Source organism: Vidua macroura, chromosome 6 (genome assembly GCF_024509145.1).
Source record: "Vidua macroura isolate BioBank_ID:100142 chromosome 6, ASM2450914v1, whole genome shotgun sequence".
Taxonomy (NCBI): domain Eukaryota; kingdom Metazoa; phylum Chordata; class Aves; order Passeriformes; family Viduidae; genus Vidua; species Vidua macroura.
In genome coordinates this window covers 32,028,809-32,055,991 of record NC_071576.1, presented here as the reverse complement: position 1 = coordinate 32,055,991, position 27,183 = coordinate 32,028,809, and the positions used below count along the sequence as shown (strand labels likewise).

The window sequence follows — 27,183 nt, the reverse complement described above, 5'->3', positions numbered from 1 at the left end:
CATTAATAGGAATTATGCTTTGTTAGTTAAATGATACAGTTAAAAACAAGAGTTTATGGAAGACCCAGGTAAATATATTATCCTTTATTCTGTGTCATTTTTCTTCCAAAGGCTTTTGTGGTGTATATTTAAGTTTTTGTATGAAGACAACTTTAAGAATGTTCTATTACTAGATTTCAAAACAGCAAAGCAGGACATTAGTACAAAAGTTGTTTTTATATATCTGAGAAGTAGACCGATACAGATGTTACAGTAATTAACCTCATTGCTCAATCAGTGACCCCTTGTATTGAGCCTAGAGAGCAGAATTAGGTGTTCACATAGCACAGTAACACTTCTGAAATATATGGAAAACTCTAATTCTGGCCAATAAGGAAGTTGAAATACTGTATTACGGTGTGTCGGAATATGAAGCTATATTTCATTATAAAAATCTTAAAATCCTGAATGCAGTTAAACTTACTAAACTTTGATCTGCTACGTGTACCCTAACCTCATAAAGCTACTTGTCAGAAAAAGTGAAGCTTAGAGGAAGTGTGCTAAACACACATGAAATGTGTTTTTCTAGGGTGAATAAACAGCAACATTGTTACAAGGTTATTTTCATGTTTCCTTCTTTTATGACTAATGATTTTTTTTAATTATTGAATGGAGCTTTCATATTTCTCAAGATATTAAAGAACCTCCCCCTCTCAGAGTCCTTAGAGATTTGCAGCCAGCCTTACTCAGAGGACATTCCAGACTTGTCACTGCACAGCTGCCCTTGGCAGTCAGCCCTCCATGCAAATTCTTTGCCAAAGCATTGCTTGGACCCCCCAACCACTCTGCTGAAACAATAATTAGTACTATGACTTTTGCACAACTGCTAAATAACTTTTGGCCTTAAAATTAATTTTATTTACTTCAGTTATAAAATGCGCTGTATCTTTGACATCACGGAATTTGCTTCTCCACTCTGCCGTGTTAGCTGACATTGATACCTTATATTCCAGATGTAGGCTGCTAGGTAGCATAAGCTTTAAGGTCTTACATGGTGGGAAACAAGACTCATTACATTTAGCTGCAAGCTTGCTTTTTCCACAGGGACTTATCTACTTTGGAGAGTCTTCCCTTTCTATATCTTTGAAATGCTGGCTTCAGCTATCAAAGATGCAAAGAAACAGAAACTTTATCTGAATAAGGTTTCTTTTCCTTCCATATTGAATTCTACTGTGGTAATTCCATGGGTCTGGTCCCAAAGTATTTGATTCCAATCAGTGAAAGGCAGAAAGGTGTGTATTTCTTTTTGTCCTCCTCTAGACTACATAGAATGGTTTGGGTTGGAAAGGATGTTTGAAAATCATCTAATCCCATCCTTCTGTCATGGGCACGGACACCTTGCTCGAAGCCCCATCCAACCTGGCCTTGAACACATAAACTTATAAACTTCCTGTTCTGTGTGAATACCAAGAAGTTTGATGCATGTTCTGATAAAGCATAAAAAAGAAACAAAACTAGCAAACCAAACTAGATTTTTGAAAAAGCTATGCTAGGGTTGGATGTCTTGGGCATTTCCAACATCTATTCTTTGTAATTTTTAACATCCTCTAAGGCTGGAGCATTTGGAACCAAAACACCAGGGATTCTTCCTCTACAAGTAAAAAATGCCCTGTTAAAATGTGGCAATAATGCTTAGAGAATTTTCAACATAGTTTGATTATAAAATTTATGATAGATTCTGCTTTTTTTAGTACAAAGCAAACTTTCTGGCTTATTTGTTTATTTTTATTTGTTTTAGAGTTAATGTGGTCCAAGTGAAAAGAGAGACCAGAAAAACCTCAGAAATCTTTTCTGCCTCTAGCAAGAAGAGCACAAGGCAATGACAGTGAAATCTTGCCCCCTACCAGTATGAGGTCAAGAGATTATATTTGGGCCTAGCTGCACAACATCCCTCAATACACTATACTGATATACTACAATAACTATGAGACTATGCCTAAATGCTGGGAGGGAATCCATATCTGCTTCTTTCTTCCTTTTTTCAGCTGACTGTTTCTCTGCCATGGGTTTCATCCGTGTCCTGTGTTCTACTCATACAGTAGTGGAGCTTTTTTTTTAAGGCCAAACTCAAGTTAACACTTTAGGAAAAAACAATTTTTATTGTGCAAGCATTTTTTATCAATACTCATTTAAACAATTGTTCTCGGGGATGTCTTAGACAATATTGGTCAGTGAGCAGTAAATGTTTTCAATGGCAATTACTGGAATATATGTGATCTTCTGAAGCTGGAAACTGAAGGTCAAATTCTTAACAACTGCTAAGAGGTTGCATTAGATCTTCTTCTCATTTGCTATGGTACCATTGTGTTTGTTTGTTCTTAGTACCTGTTATCTTGCATATGATTATTTTAGTTTCATGAACTATGAAATGTAAACAAATTGTAAATTTGATTAATTCTTAAAAAAAATATATACTATTTCATAGAAGTTTTGGATTTAGGCATGGATCTAATAAGGCTTACCTTCCAGTGGCACCCTGCCTGTGTCACCTGGATCTTGCCTAATTAGCTTTTGAACTTTCCTGTTGTAGTAGTAAGATCAGAAACCTGGCATAAAGAATGTGATTATTTTTATCTTCTTTGCTCAAATTGCAAGTGCTATACATTTATTCCCTATCTCCAAATTGTCAGCTCTATCACCAACCCAAATGGAAAACCATGATATGAAAAATTAAAAGACAAACAATACCAGGTACAAATTTCTCCAAAACAAACTTTAGTTCACTTAGAACAGGATGACTCAGCCTTCCCCGATAAAAAGTTTAGTGACTCTTTCACAGGAAAATCAGAAAATTCTCAGAATGTACTTTTATACCACCTCCTGTAATGTAGGGATTCTTTTTCCTCATACAGCTTGTCCTGTTTGTCACTCACAACTTCTAACCCATGATTAAATATTCCTGTTTATTGACTCAGCCTGCTACGTAAGTGACCTTTTCAGCTGTGCTGATGTCTTTGTTGTTCTGACTTCAAGTCTGAAACACAACAGATGTGTACTGGAATTCCTCTTGTGCATTTTCATATTATTATTATTATTATTATTATTGTTGTTGTTGTTGTTGTTGTTGTTGTTGTTGTTGTTGTTGTATATGAATACTTTGAATGGAATAGCATTCTAAATCACAGAAGACTGGAGAGTTATCTGAAATGTTGCAAATTACTTTTCATTCTTTATGGAAAAGACCACAGACTAAGGTTATTTTGTCTATTCTAAATTTTGAGTGATTCCTTTAGGCTTTTCAGACAGGTGCAGTTTGGTTTCTCTTTTATATGTTAAAAATCCATAAAATTCCAGGCATTATTGACACATTAGTTCTTACAATTTTTTAAAGAGAATTTTGGAGAGCTGACCCTGAACTTGTGCAAGATCAGCTGCTCCAGCTGGATCCCTAAAAATCTGTGAAGTCTGATCTGAGAATCCTTGAGGAGCTGGCTAATGTCACCACAAAGCCTCTGTCAATGATTTTTGAGCATTGTCCTAATTTTCAAGTAGAGCAAAGAAGGAGGACTCACACTTTCCATATGAGAGAGATGCTCCAGTGCCCTAATCATCAACATAGCCCTCCATTGGACTGTCTCCAGTAGCTCCTTGTCTTTCTTGTACTGAGCCCAGAACTGGACACAGCACTCCAGGTGAGGCTCACCAGGGCTGAGCAGAGGGGCAGGATCCCCTCCCTTGACCTGCTGGCCATGCCCTTCCTAATGCAGCTCAGGATCCCATTGGCCCTCTTGGCCACAAGGACACACTGCTGGCTCAGGGACACTTTGCTGTCCACCAGGACCCCCAGGCCCTTCTCCACAGAGCTGCTTCCCAGCAGCTCAGCCCGCAGTCTGGGCTGGGCCATGGGGTTATTCCTGCCCAGCTGCAGGACCCTGCACTTGCCTTTGCTGAATCTCAGGCAGTTCTTCTCTGCCCATCTCTCCAGCCTGCTGAGGTCCTTCTGAAGGGCTGCACAGCCCTCTGGGCTATCAGTCACTGCTCCCAGCTTTGTGTGCTCAGTGACCTTGCTGAGGAGGGATCTGCCCTTCATCCAAGAAGTCAATGAATAAGTTAAACAATACTGGGCCCAGTATTGAATCTTGGGAGACACCACCTGTGGCAAGCCTCTAACTAGACCCTGTGCCACTAATCACAAGCCTCTGAGCTCTGTCATTCAGCCAGTTCTCAAAACACATCACTGTCCATTCATCCAGCCCACAGCTCCTGAGCTTGCCTGTCAGGATATCATGGGAGAGTGTCAGACTTGCTGAAGTCCAGGTAAACAACATTCATTGCTCTCCTCTATCCGGTTGTCCCATTGTAGGAGTCATTCAGCTTGGTTAAACACCACAGCTAAATCTCCAGGAAAAAAAAGTCAAATATCTAGGCAAATGCAGGATGTATTAGAAAGGGCACTTTCAAGAGCATGTATTAATTTTTTTTTCCACACAGCCTGGATTACATATCCAAAATGAAAAAATGCGTACAGCTCTGCTCTCCCATGTCTGTGGAAACTTAGGTAACTGTAACAAAATTACACAGTTTATCAAATCTAGATAAACAGAAGTAGAGAAGATGGACAGTTCTTTTCTTGAAATACAGCCAGAATAAGCATCTGTGAGGAGGAAAGAGACATAGAAAATGAAGAATAAAGCATGAATTTAGACTGGAATTTAAAAAGTTTCTCACTCTCAAAGAAGTGAGTTTCTGAAATAGCCAATGAGAACATTATAAGAAAAAAATATGTTGCAGTTGCTTTTACTGCAGTTACATAGATTTGCTGAGCTTTTTATCTTTGTATTTGTGTAATATAAATAGAAAGCAAGGAATAGGTTAAAAATGAAACTTTACAGGAATGTGCCTCAGAATTTTTTTTAAACAAGCATGCTTTATTTCTTCAGAATGAGGAGTAACATGGAAAAGCTTTATGTAAATATGCAGAGTTAAACACTAAGCCAGTAGCTGTTCCTTCACTGGAAACCTGAAAAATGGCAAAATTAACATAAATATTACCTGCAGGAAAAATGTATTAATCTGGATTTATACAGCACCCTTTATTTCAAAGCATCTATAAAATCTCTTTAGACCTTACCAAACTAATAGCCTGTGTGAAAACCTAAGTATCTAAACTGAACTACACTCAGGAAAGGTTCTCATGAAGATCCTGGTTTCTGTACCCATGAAGATAAAAGCCACACTTAGTGTGTGCAGGCTATAAACTTTAAAAACCAGTTTGTATGCTTTCTGTTCTTTAGTAGACTTGCTATAATTCTGCAATCCTTTTTTTTTGTTTTTTTGAGACAGAATATGAAGATTTAATCAAAATATGTAAGGTGGAGTTGTACCATTACTTTAGACCATGTAGTTGTCCAGCACCTTATTTGCTTTTTTGTCAGCAGCTGAACATGAGCAGAGGTTATCTCTGACCATGCAGTTAATGCTCTGAATGTTATTGCACAAACTTGCAGACTTATGGTTTTCATGGTAATTTTACTTTTTCCCTTTCCTTTTCACTCCTTGTTTGTAAATGATACAAAATAAATTCTTGTTTCTCTTGGTATTCAGTTAAGTCACAAAAACTGGAAGGATTCCAGCATGGACCAAGGTTTCCTATCTATCTATAATACTCAATACAAAAGTCCTTAGTTTCTCAGATTTCCAGTGTGTTCTAAATTCTGATTTATATCTAACTCATAGGCATTTGAGGCTTTTAAGGAAAACTTTAAAAAATAGCAGCTTGTTTTTTACTCACAATGAAATATGATATATGGAATTTATTTATTTATTTATTTACCCATGGGTTTACCTACGCTGCAGTAGTCCCTGGGAACACTGGTCAATTGCTAGCCAGTGTATGGAAATAGAAAACAAGAACCCAAACACTTCAGAAGTCAAGGGGTAGGAAAAGAGAGGCTATTGAAGAGACAGTTCTGGAGAACTGAAGGAGTTCCATTAGCCAGAATCAGGACAATGGCTGTTGGCACAAAGTACCAGTACCTAAACAAGCAAGATGTGTTCCATGGCAAAGGACATGAGTGCAGAAGGACTCCTAGGCCAGACAAGGTAGCTGCAAATTAGGAAAGTTGCTAAAACAGTATGGAAATGAGAACAGGAATGGTGAACAAGGCAGGAGGTGAAAGGAAAAGTGTGAAGTCAAGTAATGTGAGAAGAAGGTAATAAAAAGGGGTATGGAAATGGGATCTCAATGTTTGTGGCTGGGAGAAGACAGCATGATTAAGATAAAAAGCAAGAAACAATCAAGCTTAAATTTCACAAAATATAGGGAGTCAGGGAGGAGAGAGTGATGAAGAGAAACAAATGGGATCAGTATGGGGAAGGAAGACAGATGGAGTCTTTAAAAGACTGTCCAAGTCTCAACTGTGGATGTGTCAAAGAAATATGAGCACACTAAGAAACCTTTAAAAACTGGGCAGCACAGTGAAGGTGCTCCTGTGCAGACCTGCTAGGAAGCTGTTTTTTCAAGCATAATATTCCTGTCCATGACTGAATCATATTTTTCCAAGCTGAAGAGATAAAAACTTGAGATGTTTTCTTGAGACTCTAACTGATGACAACATATTTACCGAACTTCTCACAAAAATCATCACATAAATATTTGACTCTGATTGTGATTTCAGCAAGTTTATTTCCAAGAGTTTGATTTATAGATAAAATTTCAGGTACTGAGACTCCAAGCAAAACAACAAAACTGAGAGGCAAAGTTATTAGGCTTTGTTGTAACATATTATTTGCAGCTATTATTTTTTTTTTTTAGGATATAAGTCACAGAAACTAAATGAAGCTGCAAAAGTTCCTTTCAGTTTTAATGACATGAGTTTCGATACTGACTTTTGCTCCCCTGATAAATTCCTTGCTGTAGTTTTTAAATATAAAGTCCTGCAAAGCAATGCAAAATCTGAGTACTGATGAATTTATACATTTAAAGTAATTTAAGACTATTCAGGACAACATAAATGTAGAGTACAAGTTATAATCTGATTTATGTGATTGCAAAATGCTGAGACTTTGTTTATAGCTGTGGAGTAAATTCCTGACTTATAAATGAGAACTGAATCAATTGAAACATTTCTAACTTTTTCCACGATCATATTTTTAGAAAATGAACTGTTGGCCATAATAAGGAATGCAAGGAAATGAACAGGTTTCATCTTCCATCATTACAGAGCTGAGCTGTCTGCTTGGCAGCTGAGCTCAGATTTTACTTGTCACTGAACTTGATGAAAATAAGTGTAAAATATATTAACTCTTTTGCTTTCTACATCTTTTGGATCAAAATCTCATTACTGAAATATTTTTAATCACAAGCCTGTAATACATGTCCTTGATACTTGAAATCAATTCTAATTCTAGTTGCAGCTGAAAGAAGTGTAATTTCAGGACTGTGAACTGGTGCAACTGAGATGATAAACTGGCACCATACATGTTCTCTCTAGTGCATGAAAGCCAGTGAAAGTCTTCTCTGGCTAAGAACATAGTATCTAACATGTCAGGACCTCATCCAGGCTTTGCTCTCACTGCATTTTGCACATTCTTTTTATGAGTTGCCAGAGAGCATATGTGAGGACCCTATTTGTTTTTAAGGATTGAAAAAACCTTTCAAACACTGTTAGTAGGCTATATGTTTTCCTACTTCTTCAAGCCATCTAATTTTAATATAAAGAAAATGTCTTGCAACTTGTAGGAAATAAAGGGTGATGATATGTAAGTTTTACAGCTCTACCATATAGGAAGCAGTTAGTTAATATGAGAGATGAAAAGTTTTTACTCTATTGCTTGATGAAAAACAAAGACAGGGGAAGTTCTTGTCCAGACACTGGACTGGACAATATTTGGGAAGCAAGCTCTACATAAAGTAAATTGAATATACTAATGTACAAGCTTGGTAAAGGAATCCTAACTGTTTATATAAAATATTTCCTTGATGAATAGTCAGCAGCTCTGGTTTCTGTTTAAATTCCTCCCTCCACAGTCATGCATCTAGGAAACCAGATTGGAAAAGATTCATTTCTGGCATTACCAGATTTACTGGAACAAAAAACACATTTACTGTGAAGAAACTCCTTCTGAAAGAGGCACTGATGTTGTGATGTCAGATGGGGCAGACGCTGTTAGTCTGTGTCAGACCTTCCAAAGAAAGGGTGGCTGAAAAGGTCAGGATGCACTGAAGAAGCACAATGTTTTGTTTTCCCAGAACATGCCACCTGCTTAACATGAAAAATTACACCAAGATTGAATATCAGACATACACTGTGGCAATACTTGTTTAGGCACAAACATCTGATATATGTGACCTGGAAATGTTCATAAGAGCTATTCCTGCCTTGAATGAGCCCAGGGGAACACTGCTCTCTACAGGGAAAATAAGGACATAGAATGGCCTTGACAGGTGTAACTGCAGTATCCTGACATGTCTGTCTCATTTTGCCAGCATATTTTAAAGAATAAGCAACATGTCATCGAAGAAACTACTTTTGTATATAAAGGACTTTTTTCTCCTTAATAACCAAACGAAGGTGATGAAGTTTTTAAGAAAGATATCTAAATATATCCATTAATTTATGAACATGCTCACTTAGTTGCTTGCAAGACAATAGACAACTGCTCATTGAATAAATTAGCAAGAGTATAGGGAGGGTTTAACAAGGAATTGTTTTTTGTGTGAATTTGTAGTTGTGGTAGTGGAAAAAACAAATTCTTTGAATACACAGAAAAAATTAATCATTGGCATCTAAAGAAGAAAAAATTTAACTAGGTTATTGAAGACACTGTTAAATGCCACAGTTTATTATAAAACATGAAAGAAAATAAGCTTCAACAAACCACAGTAAAAGAGAGATAATAATATCTTACATTACAAACTTTAGGAAGAGTTCAGTTTCTGCTTCTTGGGAGCAAGTATTTCCTTCTCCATCTTTAACCTTCCAGTAGGACAAAGGTACTGCAAAAATAAGATAAGCAGCATTAAAACAGTACATAATTCCCTGACAGAGCATAGGAGAAGAAAGAGAGGAAAGCTTTGAAGGAGACAACATCCCACCTCAATGTAACCTGCAGTCACTAGAATAAAAGATCTTTTTGCTGTGCATACTTTCTCATAATTAAAAGAATGCCAGTTAAGACAGACTAAACTAAAAGCCTCAAGCTTCTTGGATTTTCATATAATGTCAAATTTGGGAAGCATTGCTTCTTACCTAAAGTGAACAAAGAAGTACAGAACCTACATCCTCCTGGAAGCTATGCTAAGGAACATGGAAAATAAGGTGATTGTTGACAGCCAAATTTGCTTCACTAAAAGAAAGTCTTGCCTGACAAATTTAGTGGCTTTTTACAGGTGTGACAGTGTTGGTGGATATAGAAAGTAACTGATTTAATCTGTTTGGACTTGTTCAAAGCATTAAGCATTTCAATGCTTTGATTCTCTCCAAACTGGAGAGACATGCCTTTGATGGATGGACCAATCAGTGCATAAAAAATCTGGATGGTCACACTCAAAGAGTAGTGGTAAGTGGCTCTAGATCCAAATGGAGACTGGTCAGGAGTGTATGTTCCTCAGTGGTCAGTGCTGCAACTGGCGCTGTTGAACATCTTTGTTGGTGACATGGACAGTGGGACTGAGAGCAGCCTCAGCAAGTTTGCTGGTGACACTGAGCTGTGTGCTGCAGCTGACACGCTGGAGGGAAGGGATGCCATCCAAAGGGATCTTGACAGGCTGGAGAGGTGGGTCTGTGTGAACCTCATGAAGTTCAACGAGGCCAAGTGCAAGGTCCTGCACCTGGGTCAGGGCAATCCCAAACATGGGTACAGGCTGGGTGGAGAATGGATTGAAAGCAGTCTTGAGGAGAAGGACTTGGAGGCATTGAGTGACAAGAAGCTCAGCATGACCTGGCAGTGCCCATTTGCAGCCTGAAGAGCTGTGCACATTATGGGCTGCATCAAAAGAAGTGTAGCCAGCCAGTCGAGGAAGATGATTTTCCCATTCAGCTGCTCTCATGAGACTCCACCTGGAGTAGTGTGTCTCACTCTGGGGTTCCCAACATAAGGACAACATGGATTTGCTGGAGCATGTCCAGAGAAGGGTCATGAAGATGGTGGGTACTGAAAGACCTTTCATATAAAAACAGGCTGAAAGAGATGGGTTCATCCAGCCTGGAGAAAGGACAGTTGAGGGGACACCTTACTTCTGTCGTCCAGTACCTGAAAAATGATACAAGGAATCTGGAGTGGGACTTTTTACATTGGAATGTATGCATAGGACAAGGGGAATGGTTTTAAACTGAAGGAGGGTGGGTTTAGATTGGACACTAGACAGAAATTCCTTATTGTATTGAGACAATACAATTGAATATCAGACATACACAAGTGGCAATGCTTGATTGTTTAGGCACAAACATCTGATATATGTGACCTGGAAATGTTCATAATAGCTATTCCAATTGTCTCAATACAATAAGGAATTTATTATTATATTGAGACACAGGCACAGGTTACCCAGAGACACCGTGGATGTCCCATCCCTGTAAGTGTTCAAGGCCAGGTTGGACAGTGATTTGAGCAGCATTGTCTAGTGGAAGGGGGCTGGGAACTAGATCATCTTTAATGTCCCTTCCAACCCAAATGTTTCTACGAGTATATGTATTTCAGTATGAAGCAAATTTTAGTCATGAATGGGACTAGCAGCTATTTGAAATCTACACAGAATAGTGGAGCTAATTTTTAAAAAGATGTATTCATCAAAGTTTATTATATTTCAAAATCACCATTTTATAGTCCTTATTTCCATATCATTATTAGCCTCCATTGCGTAATATGCTGGAGGTTATATAAATGTCGCTTTTATATTGAAACCAGAGATATGTATATAGATTTTTTTATTAGATGCTAGCTACCATATATTTATAGCAAGATCAATTACATTTCCAAGAAATAAAGGACAAATTTATGGAAAAGTCAAGACAAAAGTTTATTGGGTTACCATTCTCCTTGCAATTCTATTCATTTTAGCTTTTGAGCAAGTAGAAACAAAAAGTTTGACTAACATTCAAGTCTGGTCAACTCTGGCCAACTCTGGCAATTTCTGGAGTACGATCTCATATAAGAGCAGATGTTTTATAGCTTTTATTATCTTCTTGTAGTTTTGTAACCAATGACCAGTTAGAAGTAACAGCCATTTTACTGATCTGTGTCCCAGACGTTTTTGGTTTTGTCTTTTACGACATGAAGAGAAGCAGCCAAATCTATAAAAGGCCTATAACAAACTACTATTCCATGACATTTTCTAAGATCATCTGGATCTCTCCCATTAATAGTGTATCTCAAACATTCCAAAACAATGAAAAAGGTCCTACCTCAAATCAGAAAGATTATTTTAGTTCTCTCAGCTGGAGAATGGATTGATGTATCTCAGAAGCTCTCAGCTTCTATACTGTAGAATGGATAGCTTTTTTTAATGCATGTTCTGTTGAACAAGTCAAAATATACTTAATCTGGTACATGGGGATGCTGATGTTTTGTTTTTTTTAACAAACAGTAAGAGCTTCTATGTTTTTTACTCTTGGCTTGGATAATACTCCTGGATACAAGCTATTTTTACCTATTTCCTATACTATAGCTCAGAAGCAACATGACAGCAGTAGCAATTTCTCAGTTGTTTTACTCCTCATTAGTATTGTAACACTTCAGTAATGTTCTTGTGTTCTCTGGATCAGCTGACTATGGGAAAATAATTTACTCTGTAATACTCTCAGTAGAACTGGTCTGACTTGTAAGTGCTCTTTAGATTTAAAGATGCCTTGCTGATGCTGCCAAAATCTATTGTACAATGGGCCTGCTCTGAATACAATAGGCTAGATGAATTCCAGACCTCCTTTCCAGACTATATAGTTCTGTGTCTCTATGTTCATCTCACAGTTACATGCATGAGTACTTATGGTATGTGTAGTTCTACCTTTAAGAAACCCTTTGGAACCACTTTCAAACCTAGAACCATTCCCAGAGTTATTGTTCCTGTAATGCCACTTGTTTGCTGTCTTAATTACACCAAGAATATGGAACAATCTCGCTCTCACAAGAAAATGCAAAATGAAGCAGCACTTCTCATGGTGATTTCACTTTATTCAATAAAAATACGGTCTAGTAAGATCTTTGAAATTTATCAGGAGATAACAGAGACAGAGATGACACAATTTATTACTCAGTTACTTTGGTTTCCTGCAGAGTTAAGATGTTCCATTAAAGTTACCATGCAGTTTCTGCAAAACAGCATGTGGTATTTTATCTTTTCAAATAATTACCTTAAGTTCTTTTTTCCTACTCTAAAAGTGGAGACTATGAAAAGAAAATTAATGAAAAGTGTTTAATCAGGATTTGTACTGTTATTTGGTAAAAGATGATGGCAGAGGCTACACACCAAGGACATATCAGTCTTTTTAATTATACACTAGTGGTAATATTTCTGTGAGTTCCTAAAAAAGAGAAAACATATGAGACTATTCTGCTATAAAGAAGTATATGTTAACTCTTTGCCATTCTATTAAGAAATTATTAACTACATTAATTTCTACCAATGAAAAGAGAGACAGCAGAGATGATGTAACCTGGCTTCTCATAATTAAGTAAATTAAAAAATATCATCTCCTTAATTACTCTTTTTGGTCTGTCAATCTAAACAGAATTTAACAATAGAGAAGTATATGATTACTTCAGTTGTCTGCTAAGTGAAATTCAGGCCGTTCATGACCTACTGTCCTACTTTCTTAGAGGAAGTCCAGTGTAATTAGAAATTGTATATAAAAATCCAGCCTGGTGAAAATGAATGTGAAATACATACTTTCATCCCAGGACTAAGAATCATTTTCTTCAAAATATGGACCAAGCAGAAATTAGAACTATAATCTCTACAGTCAATACATACACATGCATGTGTTTATGTATATTGTATTTTAATACTATGCTACTGACCAAAAGCCAAAAGGATTTTTTATTTGTATTTGGACACACAGACATCCATTGTCTAATGTAGAAAATGTCTGGCTTCCAGTCAAATTATGAGCAACTGACAGTGTACCAGACCAGGTAAAATAAAGCTAATATCTATGTAGCTGAACATTCACTGAAGTTTTAACCCTAGGTCATGAACTGAGTCATAGTTTGTATAAGCAGAGAATACTGTGTGCTTTTTCTGTGGCAATGTAAAAGCATCTAAAATATCATATATATCCTTTCAGCTATACCCTATACAGAGAAAAGCAAAACCCACATGTATACAGTCACTAGCACATATCTATGCATAAACATAGGAAAGAAAGATATGTAAAGGTGTGTAGGATTTCCATGAGTACATCTGTACTTCCAGTTTCTTCCCTAGGTAATACATTTCTTTAAGACTTGAGGAAAACTGCTATCTCAATTAAACCATTACTTCTCAACCATAATAAGATTTGCTATGTTTAAGCCTTCACTAGGCAAATGTGGGCTCTTTTTTTGTGTTTGGTTTTTTTTTGTTTGTTTGTTTGTTTTGTTTTGGTGGTTGGTTTTTTTTTTTTGGTTTGTTTTTTTTTTTTTTTTTTTTTTTTGTATGTGTGTGTATATATGTGTGTGTATGTGATTCAAAAGCAATGGAGGAAACACCTGAACTTGACACAAACTTAGAAGTTGCAGAGTAAAGAAACAAAATCATTCTACTCTTCAACAGGCAGCTGTGGTGGGAACCCGCTTCAGTGAGTCTGGCTCTGCTCTTCTATCCCATGCATATATACCAGTTGTCAAATTCATAATTAAAGATGAGTTCATGCAGAGATGATGATGGAGTACTATGGTTTTTTTTTATGGAGAAGATTATCTTTTCAGGCTTATGAATCTACTTACTAGAAAACAAAAACCATGAAGACTGAATACAAACCTCCCATCATGGTAAGAAACAATATGCTAGACGTCTCATGAGATGAGAAAGGAGCAATGTGTGTGTGCCTCACTGACCACTGTCTTTGAGTATGGTCTTAACTCATAAAATGTCTCTGTGGATCATACCATCACTGAAAAGGACAGAAAAACTTGGTTTTGCCAATAGCTCTCTCTGTGTCCCAGGCTGTACACCAGCTGCTGCAAATGCCTGAACTTGCGAGATGTCAAATCTTTAAAGAATTTTGAAGATTATGTAGATTTGCACACATGATTAACACACGGAAGTTAATACACTGGTGTCCTTAGGCTCAAGTGTACAGCATCTACAGTAACAAGTTCTGAGCAAGCTGAAGGAAGGCACTTTTGTAAGACATTGAAAATTTATTTGCATTTCTTTGATCACTTTCCTAATGTAGCTGCTTAAGGGCAGTCTCAAAATTTTATATCTCTTGTTAATTTAATCTATCCATTTACTGATACAGATATTTATTTTAAAAAAATCCCAAACAAACTCCAAAGTTAAAGGTTTATGTTTCTTTTCTCACTGTCAAACCATGTTCTGAATAGATTGTAACTGGGTCTCAGAAGCAAATTTGTAGCCCTTCTTCACTACTGACTGTCTGTCACTGGGCATTTATATGCATAATTTATTACCTTGACTGTTTTTAACAGCATGCCAGTAAAATTTTGCTCTTTAAACCTGTCACTGCTTATTATTCTGATCTACCATTCCCCTTAGATAACTCTTAAAAGAAATTGTGACTATTCGTAGATTCAAATATATCAGAATTATTTCAGCAACACAGATACAGTGGGGCCAAAAGACAACGCTAGTTTATATGCAAAAAGCAAACAGAAATAGATATGCAAAACATGATCTCTGATTTAGAAGATTTAATATAATTGAAACAAATTATCTTCTACCCACGTAACTGGGAAGCCAATCTGTGTTCTGAAGAAACCCAGATTGCTTTGTTAAGGAAACTTATGCAATTGCTGACGTGTGACTTTAGCCAATAGCTTCCTGCTGAATAAATGCTGAGGGCATTCCTGACATTCCTCGAGGGAGGTTCCTGGCCAAGCTTTGGCGGCTGTGTCCATCCCAGCTCTGTACTGAGCTCTGAGCTGCACCCATGCAGAAGCCGGCTCATGTCAGCACACGCCGGAATTTCCAGACATATATGGACAACACTCGTATGTGAACAGGGTGTTCCCCACCCCCATGCACAAAGCAGGACTGGAACGTGCTGAGGTCTCATGTCATAAATTCCCAATGCGACAATCACATGAATCCAGAGCTTTATTTCAGTACCTACGTCACCAAGGCAGGGTAGATGCCGTTTTCCTTTCTCTGTTTTTATTTTTGTTTTGTTTAGTTTTGGTCTTTAAAAAAAAATAGAGTGGAATTTCTTTGAATAAGGTGGAACTTATCCCAAAATTTTGAGCATTTTCTTATTTTTTCTAAGCTTTTGACAGAAAAATTCTGGATCTGCAATAAAGTTTATTTTTTCTCAGCAAACTGTCTAAAATTATAACTTATACCTTCTTCAAAATGCTTTAACTTTGCAAGTCTGATTTAAATGGAATCAGAAAAATAAAATAAGCATTGATTTTACACCTTCATCTCACATGTCTGTGGAATTCCACAGTTTTCACTAAATTCCTGAATAGTCATAAACGTATTTTTATGACTTCTTTCAGCTTAGAAAAGTGAGCATTCCCATTCAGAGTCACTGGTAAATTTTCTTTGGAGGGTAGAAGTATCAAATGTGCATGAAAAGCTCTTTATCAACAGAACATTTTTGGCAGCTAGTTATAAATGTGTTGACACCCTTTTCTTCAACAAGTACTGACTACCCATTTCTTTCATTCCTTCCCAAAAGTTCTGCCTACTCTGAAAGTGCATTCACGTTACTTTGAATAAGGAAGTCCTCAAATAATAAACTACATCCCTCCTGCCCCTCTTTCACGTTTTGCTATCTCTGACCCAGTGTTGTTTCCAGTCATGTTTTGTTTGTGCTTAGATAAGACTTACCTTGTTATTTAAGCTCTTTCCCTACTTTGCACTGACAGTATTTGTGCCGAAGGTCACTACCATTTCCTTGGTCTTTGTCCAGGGATTTAACTGTTTCTTAGTTTTTTTCAATAACAGCTAGCATTTTCAATCAAGCTAGAGTATATCTATAAATTGCCACTCCTCTTTTTCATTGTCATGAGGTCCCTGGGACCTCTTGAATTGTATTGCATATGTGGAATAGGCAGGACCAATAGTGTGGACTCTAAGTATAGAATTATATTGAATATTAGTAGAATGGTTTGCTCCTGTATGTGATTCCAGTCAAAATGACAAGTAAAGAAAATGGACCAAGCCTTGTCAAAGTGGAAGACATGCTACAAAGACTAATTTTTCTCAGAAGCATGTCCTGGCACTATTTGCCTTAAGCCATTGTATATATGTAGAAGCATCCAGCTGCATTTACATGTTAGCTAAAGGAGAATCAAGGGGTTTACATAGCATACAAAAAATTGTAAATTACCCATAAAAGTATATCATTAACATTATTTCTTTCTCTGTGCTTCTTATGAATGGGTCATAAAGAGAGTCTATTAGTTTTGATGAGAAATAAAACAGAAACAGAGCAATAAGGTGTATATAATAGATGCTATGAGAAATAGATACAAGTTTCACAGTTAAAATACCTAGAAATAATCCAGACACTTTTGATAAAATATGGCTTTAAAATACTGAGCTTTTTGTTCCATTACAAAGTATTTAAGAACATTAATTTAAATTAAAAATCTGAAAAATCTACATACGCAAGGGTGTAGCAGTAGATTAATTTGTCTATTTAGCCATACACAATAAATGCCAATTTTTTTGTCTTTTTCTGACTTGTTCCAGCTCTAAGTTCTGAGACAGAGATCTTCTTCTTGCTTTATATTTATTATTATTTAGCATAGTGGGCCAATGGCTAATATCAGGACCCCCTAGGAAGACCAGCAGTAAAATTAGTATTTTAAATAGGGAGAGGCAAATGAAATAATGTTTTCTTTTGTTATATTTTATTTTCTTTTATCTAGGTATACCTATGCATGATTCTCTATAATGTCCAGCACAAATATGTGTAACAAAACATACACCAAGATACTGAAATAGAAAGGCCTTTTCACTGAAGTGCTCACTTATCTAAGGTAGGATAATGTGGAGACAGGTTAAAAAAAAGCCCTTTGGATTAACATGGTAATTATAGAACTTCCATTGCTTTTTTTTTTTTTTTTTTTTTTTTTTTTTTTTTTTTTTGTCACTATGTATTTCTACTAAATGGTGATGAACAAATCCAACCAGGGATTAAATGAAACCCAGCAGAACATCCAACAATTGCTTTTGAACTACATACTGTTCTAAAAACTTGAAGCTTCCTTATGGAAAAATGTTAGGAACTATTCTAAATCAGCTAATGTCCTGGTAACTGTATTTTTCATTAAGATACCTCAGGTGATATTAAAACTAAAAATGTTCTCCGAAGCCAGAAATTATAACTTGCTATTTAAGCATTTTGCAGTACTTTTGATTAAATAAAATTTCATCAAAATTTCATCAGATCCAACCTCCAACATCAATCATTTTTGTGACAACTTTGGCCTGATGATAAATGCCGTAAGTTCTATCTTGCCTTCCATTACCCAGTATAACTACTCTGCTGTTTGTAATCTGTTACTATGTTATTGATGTTTCTAAACTGCTGTTTAGCTAACACCTATATTTCCTGTGTATATTTTCTGGTTCAGCCCAAGGAGTTTCTTTGAATCTTTAAAACATATTGATTTTCTATACACTCCTGGCATGCTTGCTTGATGGGCATTCCTGTGAATATTCCACAGAATGTTTCAGAGAATTTCTCATTGTCAGAGAGATGGCAAAGGTAGCAGAGAGAATTGGTGACTCTTGGGCAAGCAGAGTTAACACAATAACAAACATGGTAATACTTCATCCCTCTTTATGAGCATAATCAATAAAGGATCAGTAAACTTGGCATGAAAAAGTGATTACTGTGTTTTTCCTGTATATTTTTTTCTGTAGCAACTCTATAAAAACATTAAGGAAGAGAAATCCATGACCTTACAGGTCCAGGGTCTTCAGCCATCTGAAAACTTAAAACAGTTTTTCAAACAGTAAAACGGGACGATGATGACACATGAGACTTTATATAACTAAAAAAATGTTTTACCACCAGATCAATCTGATTTAATTCTGTTATCCTATATCCTCCATATAAGCAATTTGCCCACAGTTCAGTGGGTGTTACTGGTGCAAAACTGGGGCAGATTACCCTGGCAGCAAATGGCTTTCTCCCCATCCCCCATTGCATTCTATGGGAAAGCTGACAATAGGTAACATGCTGATGGGAAGGTCTTGCTGAGGGGTGAACAAAGAAAAGTTCCTACAGGAGGTACCTTTCAATAATGAAATCCATAGAGCGGAAATCCTCCTGTGTGATGAGAAGAAACCTCAAAGTTCTTTAAATAGTGGGAATGGTTTCTTGGGACCTGTAACATGGATCCACATAAGGCTTGCTGTCAATGACCAAAAAAACCCTCATACACACCTGAGAGTGCCTGTTCTTCTTAAGATACTGTTTTTAATTTTTACATCTATCCATCTGCAGGAATTTATTCCTACACTTTTCTTTCAGCTTCTTATGTGGCTGTGTACAAATTTGTCAGGAAACATAGCTGCATGTCATTAGGCATCTTTCCAGGCTGCAGTGTCTGCAGGGCCTGAGGCAGGCACACTAATAAGCTCATGATATATTATTTCATTATTTCACTAATACTAGACATTTTTACAGAGCAAGATGAAAATACTTCTGTTAGATGTGAGCTGTATTTCTAATAGGATTTTGGAGAAAAGAAATAGGCACAGTTCTTTTGCAAGAGTTGCAATCCAGACAGGAGAACTATAGTGCTTCTTGGAGGGAAAAAATACGTAGTAGCAAAACCTTGAGATGTGCAGCCAAAACTAGAAATGTATTTTTAAAGTAGATTTATTACCAAGATTGATGTGAATTTAATTTTTAAAAAATCTTAGATCATATGAAATTATTTATCTTCAGATTTGGAAAGGTTAAAAAAAAGGAAGCTTGTGCAAAAAGAAAGAAAAATTCAAATGAATCTGACTGCAATCTTAAATCAGTCTGTTCCTCAGTTTGGCAGATCACAGGGTAACTTAGGAGTTGTGTAAAATAAGTGTGAGTCCAAATCCATGCAAATGCAGGGTAGCCACTAAATTTTTAAACAAGTCTGAACACAAGATGTTTAGACCTTGACATATCTTTCCGTCTCTCACTGATCCTTAGATGGTTTTTTTAATTACTTGTATGCAGATAGGTGCACAGTAAAGTTTGTGAAAAAAGTAAGATCCCCTTATTGATTCTAAATAATTACAATTATTGATTCTAAATAGGCACGATCACCTATATTTCCTACAAAGTATATAGCAACTACTTTCTTGTTCCAGAAACATCTCTGATTATCATGAGGATCACATAAAAGTACAGAAAAGATTTCTATACACCACAGTTCCATTCCTCAAACCTTCATCTTCTGCAGATTCCTTTGTCTGTTGAACCTGATATTGCAGAGTGCCAAACAGTGGACAACTGTGTGAACTGGGGATGTTTCTCATGCCATAACCTATCCTCACTGGCATTTACATTCAATTAATGGAATGTGGAGTACCAGTCATCCCTAATAACTGAGAGTTAAGAGCTCTTAAATTAGTATTCCAAGGAATATAAAGGCCAACTGAAGCAAGGTTCAGCTCAGAAACAGGACAGAAGTTCTTAACGGCGAAAACAACTGGCCACATTTTTAACCATCAGGTGGAGTCTTCTGTGCAAGAGGTCCTGCCCTTGTGAAAGATAGGCCCTGATTCAACTGCAGGTTTTGGGGCTTAATGCAGAAATGGCTGGATGAAATTGTGTGGCCTGAGTTATGCAGGAGGTCAGACATCCTGTCCAGAACAGACTCTTCTGAGAAGGAAATTTATAAAAATAGTAGCAGAAATATGTAACCCAGTGAGTGTATCAAGTATTTATTTAGCACTTGGGTTCAAAATTCTAATGTACTTTTCCCCCGCAGATTCCTAAAGTCATTTATAACAGTCCAGCTTCTCATGACTACTTAAATTTAGAGTTTTTCTGCCTGGTTGTCACTGGTTACATTTTTAGGCTTTGCATTGCATTTGAAATAACCTAAGTCATTTCATGTTCATGTTTACCAATCTAGTCCTTATTTTATGAGGTTTTTCCATGAGTCTGAAATGATAAATATCCTTCTTCCTCTCTGCTGAAAAGTCACAACCACAAGTCATCCATCACAGCTCAAATTTGTCCCTTAAATTTTTATCAGATCGCTCACAGAAGAGATATTTCCAAGCTAGATGTTAAAGCTCAATTTTTCTTTAGTTCTCAGAGGAGATGAAAAGAGCTTGCCTTTCCTCCACAAAAATTATTTCCATTTTTTCCTTTGAATTCTGCATAGAAAATTAACTAAAAGAAAAATCTTTTTCATTCCTGGCACTGCAAGCACTTGCAGTTCCTTTTAGGTTTTTTTGTATGCTTTTTATACTGAAAGGAAGAGAGCTGAGAGGGAAAAGGATATGTTGTGGTTGTGTCAGTCATCTCTCTCCCTCGTGCACAGTTCACTGGTTTCAAGCTTCAAAAAGTAAATATTTCATGCACAGAGTGCAAGAAACTAATATCAAGCACTATGTCCAGAAGCATTCTTTAAAGAACTCAGTACATTCTGCTCTATGTTGTATATTATCTTTCATTTTACTCTGAATTATGAACAGTCTCAAATCTGACTAAGATGTATCATCTACAGCATCACTCTTCCCATGTGCAATAAACCCTCTTCCTTCAGCTTTCTGCAGCTAGGAACAGCCTAGCAGTGCCAGGCTGCTGCATACATCTATGCTACCTGGCCAGCAGTAGGGTGCTGTGCTGGGGCCCTCAGAGTGCCTCCAGCTTTCTGGTACTTTGGCAGTGCTGTGGCATTCACTTCCAGCATGGTGAGAACATGAGTAAGGTTTGCAGTTCAATCTTTTGGTTTCTACATCTTCATATTTAGTTATTAGTTTTAAAGGGAAAAATAATGTGATGTGTGGAGCTGGCAGTAAAGTTTTTCCCGAATGTTTGTGAGGATCCTATTTCTCACAGACATTACTGCCAAGAAAGAACCTTTTTATTTTTTTTTAAGAAAATAATGATTGTTAGCAATAATTTTCTGCCTAAAGTATTTCTCCATTCAAATGCTAGCTCTACTGTAAACAAGAAAGACTTATTAAAAAATACTTATATTTCAAGTGGGAGAAGAGGCCCAAATGTGGAATTGAAAAGAAGGAAGGAAGGAAGGAAGGAAGGAAGGAAGGAAGGAAGGAAGGAAGGAAGGAAGGAAGGAAGGAAGGAAGGAAGGAAGGAAGGAAGGAAGGAAGGAAGGAAGGAAGGAAGGAAGGAAGGAAGGAAGGAGGGAGGGAGGGAGGGAGGGAAGGAGGGAGGGAGGGAGGGAGGGAGGGAAGGAGGGAAGGAGGGAAGGAGGGAAGGAGGGAAGGAAGGAAGGAAGGAAGGAAGGAAGGAAGGAAGGAAGGAAGGAAGGAAGGAAGGAAGGAAGGAAGGAAGGAAGGAAGGAAGGAAGGAAGGAAGGAAGGAAGGAAGGAAGGAAGGAAGGAAGGAAGGAAGGAAGGAAGGAAGGAAGGAAGGAAGGAAGGAAGGAAGGAAGGAAGGAAGGAAGGAAGGAAGGAAGGAAGGAAGGAAGGAAGGAAGGAAGGAAGGAAGGAAGGAAGGAAGGAAGGAAGGAAGGAAGGAAGGAAGGAAGGAAGGAAGGAAGGAAGGAAGGAAGGAAGGAAGGAAGGAAGGAAGGAAGGAAGGAAGGAAGGAAGGAAGGAAGGAAGGAAGGAAGGAAGGAAGGAAGGAAGGAAGGAAGGAAGGAAGGAAGGAAGGAAGGAAGGAAGGAAGGAAGGAAGGAAGGAAGGAAGGAAGGAAGGAAGGAAGGAAGGAAGGAAGGAAGGAAGGAAGGAAGGAAGGAAGGAAGGAAGGAAGGAAGGAAGGAAGGAAGGAAGGAAGGATCCTTTTCATCATCAGCTACAATAGTGGGAAATTACAGAGCTATTTGTCCAAGATCAAAGCCTGAGGCTTTATTAAGCAGGCAAACCAATATTAACATATTTACTCTCAGAGACCCATAAATGGTTGTATCATGCCTACTCTGTTTTGTGTATTCTTTCATAGTTTGTTTTTTTTTTTTTTTAATTGATAGGCAGAAAAATGTTTCCTTAAGGAAAGATCAGGCAGGATGGTGAGTCATACATTTTTATTCTGCTGGCTGCTATTTAGAGAAATAATAAACAAGAACTGTAAATATCTATATATGTCTGAGGAAGAAGTCCTCTGCTGCAACTACTGACTAGAGCTGCTGACAGTGAAACTGATGCAGGGCACTGTGCAGGCCCTGGCATTAGGAATAGGAGGGAAGCACTCAGCAGAGCCTGCTTTCAGTAGGTTGAAAGGATAAAGCAAGTTTCCTCCTGAATGAACAGCTGACAGTGGTCACACAAAGTGAAAAGAAGTCAGAAACCAGAGCAGCATGACCTGTTGGGATTAACTACAAAAGCTAATTTAGAAGCCCCTGCTGCTGCCAAAATTATGAGGACAAAGAATTTGGCTTAAAGACACTTTCTTTCTCTTCCTTTGTAACTGAATAACTCCAAGGTGATGTAGAATATAAATCTGCTAGAAAAATGTGGAAGCCTGCAGTTTGTTTTTCATAAACAGATCTGATACAATTACTGGTAGCAGAGATGAAATAGAGCTAGAAGCTATGAATCCCTAGGCAAACCTCCTGAAAATTTAGCGTGTGTTTGGGATTGAAGGTTTTGGTTGGATTTTCCCCTAACAGGCAGAGAGAATTTGCTACGTCTGGGTCCAATTCCATGTTTTTTCTTTGTTTTCATTGTTATGATAGTCATGGCTACTGCTGCAAAATTAGGCCATTAAAAAAAAAGGCAAGCAGCCATGCCAAATGGCTCCCATTTGAGCTAAACTCCTTGGGCTCAGCAACAGACAGAAAGGTACCTATTTAGGACATGTGTTTTCTGCTTATTTCTGCCCTTGACTTGTTTTGGATGATACAGTGAGTTGACAGATGAAATTTCCTTCCTAGGGAAAAAGGCTGATATTTTCCAAACTATTTTCATCCCAAACTGGCATTTTCAGAGACCAATATGTTTAGGAAAAAAATCAGTTCAGAAATGTCAAAATATATTTTTTTAAATCAAACCCAAATATTCCACGTTTCTCAAACCATTTTAAGTTTCCTCACACAGGAACTGGAGTCATACTGCCTTCCTAGGGAGTGGCAAGGGCATTATATGTATATTTACACCTATATAGTAACACAGAAATATTTCTCATATATAGAGATATTTCTCAGATTCTGAGCTAATGGAAAGCTGCTCAGAAACTATAATAAGAATGGGACACTTGCACCTGTGCTAAATATGCAAAGAACTGATCAGGATCTATATCCTGGACCAGCACTGATAGATCCTCACAATGTGAAGATCCCAAAGCAACCTAGCTCAATTATCATGGCACAGAACCTAAAAAATCTTGACGACTCTTCTCAGTCAAACAGTGTAAAAATTTCCTGTGACTTTCATCTGTTGCTGCAAAGCACCTATGGCTCACAAGACAAAATCACAATCAAAATGTCAGCAGCTGGTCAACCTACTAATAGACCTACTAATATAAGTTGCACCAGTACTTGCAGAGCTAAAGAGTGGGAATTAAATGGTCTCTCAGGATCTGTGGAAGTGAAGGATGGTATTATTCAGAAGCAGGAGGTGGGAAAGCAGAAATACTCAGATCTTGTCTCCAGAAGAATTTATGGTATTTTCTACAGATTTCACACTTGTCTTTTAGTCTGAACTGTCCTTTTAGGAACATTAACTGTTATGTTTTGACTAAAACATGAAGATTGTTCCTTTCTTGCTCATTTCCCCACCTTTTAAAAGACATTGTGTAAGTGCAGTGCTCTCATAAGAGCATTTAAATGCAAGAGAAGTATAACTATGTTGTCTTGCAGACTTTATTAAATTGTGCTTAGAACTCATTTGCTTTGTTGACCCAAATGATGGACTCAATTCTTGCTGCAGGGATTCATTATATGTCCCAGAGCATTCATAAATCACTGAGTTCAGCCATCTACAGGTGTTTAATTACAGACTGCTTGTTTCATGTAAAAAAAATGTCTGCCAGCAGCAGTCTTTTGGCATAGAAGATTTGAACTTTGTAGATCTGCTCAGAGCACCAGCAGCAGAAATAGGGAAAATTACTTTCCCAGAGTTACTTGAATATATAAGTTACTGGCATGACTAGGTATTTTATGCTAGAACTGTAATAAATTTTGCATTGAAATTTATTTTCTCTACTTCTCCAGCCAGAAATGTATGTACATTTAAGAATACAATATGAAAATTAAACTCACAAGACAACATTGCTCAAGATGTGAGCTTAAACTTTGTCCAGAAAGAAAAAGCATCTAGGCTTTGAAAATACAGATCATCAATACGCTATTATGTGAAGATGCATCTCACAATTCATAGGCTAAAATCATAAAAATGGCCTGCATTATTTCATGCCTGAACTGACTATTTTGAATATTTGAATTGACTAAAGGCTAAAGGCTTCTTAATATTCATATTTCTAAACTGTTTTTTTTTTAATCATAGATTTCTGTATTTCTCTGATGGAGTGCTTTTAAAGCTAAACCTGAAGATTTGGGTTGAAAAAGACAGGGTTTTTTTCTTTCTTTCTTTCTTTCTTTTTTTTTTTTTTTTTTTTTTTTTTTTTTTTTTTTTTTTCCATTTGGAAATGCCATTATCTTGAGTCCTAGGATTTCTTATATAATACCTTATCACCCCTCTCTCTGCCTTTGAGACTCATGGCTGCAGCTGCTATGCAAAGCAGTTTCCTTTGAATGCCCATTTCTGAAGAAAAAATTGTGTTAACTGCTGAAGTTTGAGTCCCTGTATCAAACCAACATACCATATTGCAACCTCAGCCTCCTCTATGGGAGATGTCGCTGCCTCACCCCAGCGAAGGACCATGTGTAATCATTTTTTGGCAGACATTAGATAGATTGAAGACCTACTCTGGAGAGTAATGTCTCACCTCTGTCTGGAAGACAGAATACAAAATTGAATCTGGCAGAACTTAAAGAAAAAAGGTGAAGTTGTTTCAGTACCTGAGGACTAGGTGAGGAAGATTTTTGTACTGCAAGTGGAAGCATAATTGGAATGGTGAGGGGAGAAGTGTTTCCCGAAGCTACAAGGGCAAGCACAGTGAGCCTCAGTGAGGCACCACCAAGAAGGACTCATCTCCACCTTCTCTCCATTTCAGCACATCAACATGGAATCAGTCAATGGGAACATTTGCAGTTTGGGCTCCCAGATCCTGCTCCTTGCTGACCCGTGAGGACCCATGTCATACCTGCAAGGGGTGTTGGCAGGGAGGCCAAATGTCCTGGAGGCTCAGAGGCAACAGGGGCTCTGGGGAAGGCCTTGCTTTGCTGCTGTGGGGGTAGGGACAGCCCTGGGTCACCCTGCATTCCCCCTTCACTCTCTTCCAGCAGGTAGGTGCCCATGATGTGCCGATCTGGACCAAAATCTTTGGGTGGCAGTGATCAGCCACAGGGCTGTGAATGGCATGTGCTGGGGACACTGGGCTGAGGGAGCCAGTGTCCCCTCCATGGCCCCTGCCAGAAATGCAGGAAAGTTCTCGTAGCGAGCAGGAGTTCAGCAGTTTCACACCTAAGCCCTGAGCCAAAAGGGTAGAAGTGGCATTTTCAGGTTCTCACCAGCCAACCAGCTGGAAGGCCATGGGTCATCTGTGAGAGAGGCTGAGGGTGAGATATTCTCCTCTGGCAGCTCCCACTGTGGGCCCAGTTTGCTCCTCTCTAGGCCCTGGCTGTGCTCCAAGGTACCTTGAGGTACACAAGTCCTTGAAGCGTGAGCTCATTTGTTGTCATTTCCACTTCTGAGGAAAAAAGGTCATAAGAAGAGATCATTAAATGTGCAGTATTCATACAGCATGGCCTCTAACAGAACAGGCGTGTTGCAGTGTTATCCAGGAAAACAGCAGCAGGCTACATAGCTTCAAAATACCACCCAGAAACTCTTGTTTGGAAAGGACGACTCATAGCATCAAAGTCTAAATATATTTGCCAAACCATACTTTACCCTACTGCCAGGACACCAAATTTATCCCCTTAAGCAACAATTCACTAAGCAACATGGTGACTGCTCCTGCAAACTGGCCATGGGTTTGCTTCATAGAGGTCAGGAACACAAAAAAAGCCCTACACATATTAATGCTTGGTGAGAAAGGTGGGAGGTGTTCCATATGAAATCATCCTGGAGATAATTTGTTAGTTAGTAAGCCTCAAAGAAAGAATACAACAAAACCAATATAATGGATAGTTGTAAGGTCAAAGGAAATGAATGAAAATTTAAAAGGTTTAAATTAATGCTTTCAGAACAAAAATAAATGAGACATGAATGTCTAATAGAAATCTCATTGAGGAAACAAATTACAATGCAAGGGATATACCCATACTTAAAAAACCAAAGTGAATGCCCTAGTTTCTACCTTGCTTCTTCAGACTGTCCTCATGTGCAGTCTTTCATATGGCAGGGTATGTGGAATAACTTCCTTCAGTATCTGCAAAGAGGGAAAGGGAGGGAGTAGCTCTTCCTTAACTGTTCCCCTGAGCCAGTCACAAAGCAAAGTCGCCTCTTGACTTCTGAAAGCCCTGCAATAACACACTCTGCATACCAAAACACAGCTCTCCAAGCCACAGCCTGGCCCATCAAACATCTGACACGGCATGCACCCAAGTCAGCTCTTGTCATAATTGTAATCACGGTATCTACTGACACTCTGACTATGTGCATGTACTGGTCCTCATCTGAAGACTGTGATATGCCTGACATAGCCCTACAACAAATGTGTGTGTTGTGTTTGCCAGGAACTCTTGGTGGGAGACAGAGGGACAAGTCATGGAAGCAGTTTGCTTTTGTAATGTTGTTTTTCTTCTTTTATTTCTTCCCAGAAATGAATTTTGTACTCTGCATGCATCTTTCAGTATTTGTCCTTGGACTCCTGAAAGCAAAAGTCAAGAATG

General features: G+C 37.8%; 1 long non-coding RNA gene across 1 annotated transcript; it reads right to left on the bottom strand.

Moving 5' to 3' along the window:
• Nucleotides 1-890: 890 nt before the first annotated feature.
• On the bottom strand, nt 891-25,984 carry LOC128809060 (uncharacterized). The gene is made up of 4 exons (XR_008437594.1): nt 25,491-25,984; nt 8,890-8,977; nt 2,502-2,585; nt 891-1,140 (listed from the first exon to the last, which is right to left on the bottom strand). It is a non-coding gene; the product is annotated as an uncharacterized LOC128809060 (long non-coding RNA).
• Nucleotides 25,985-27,183: the final 1,199 nt, after the last annotated feature.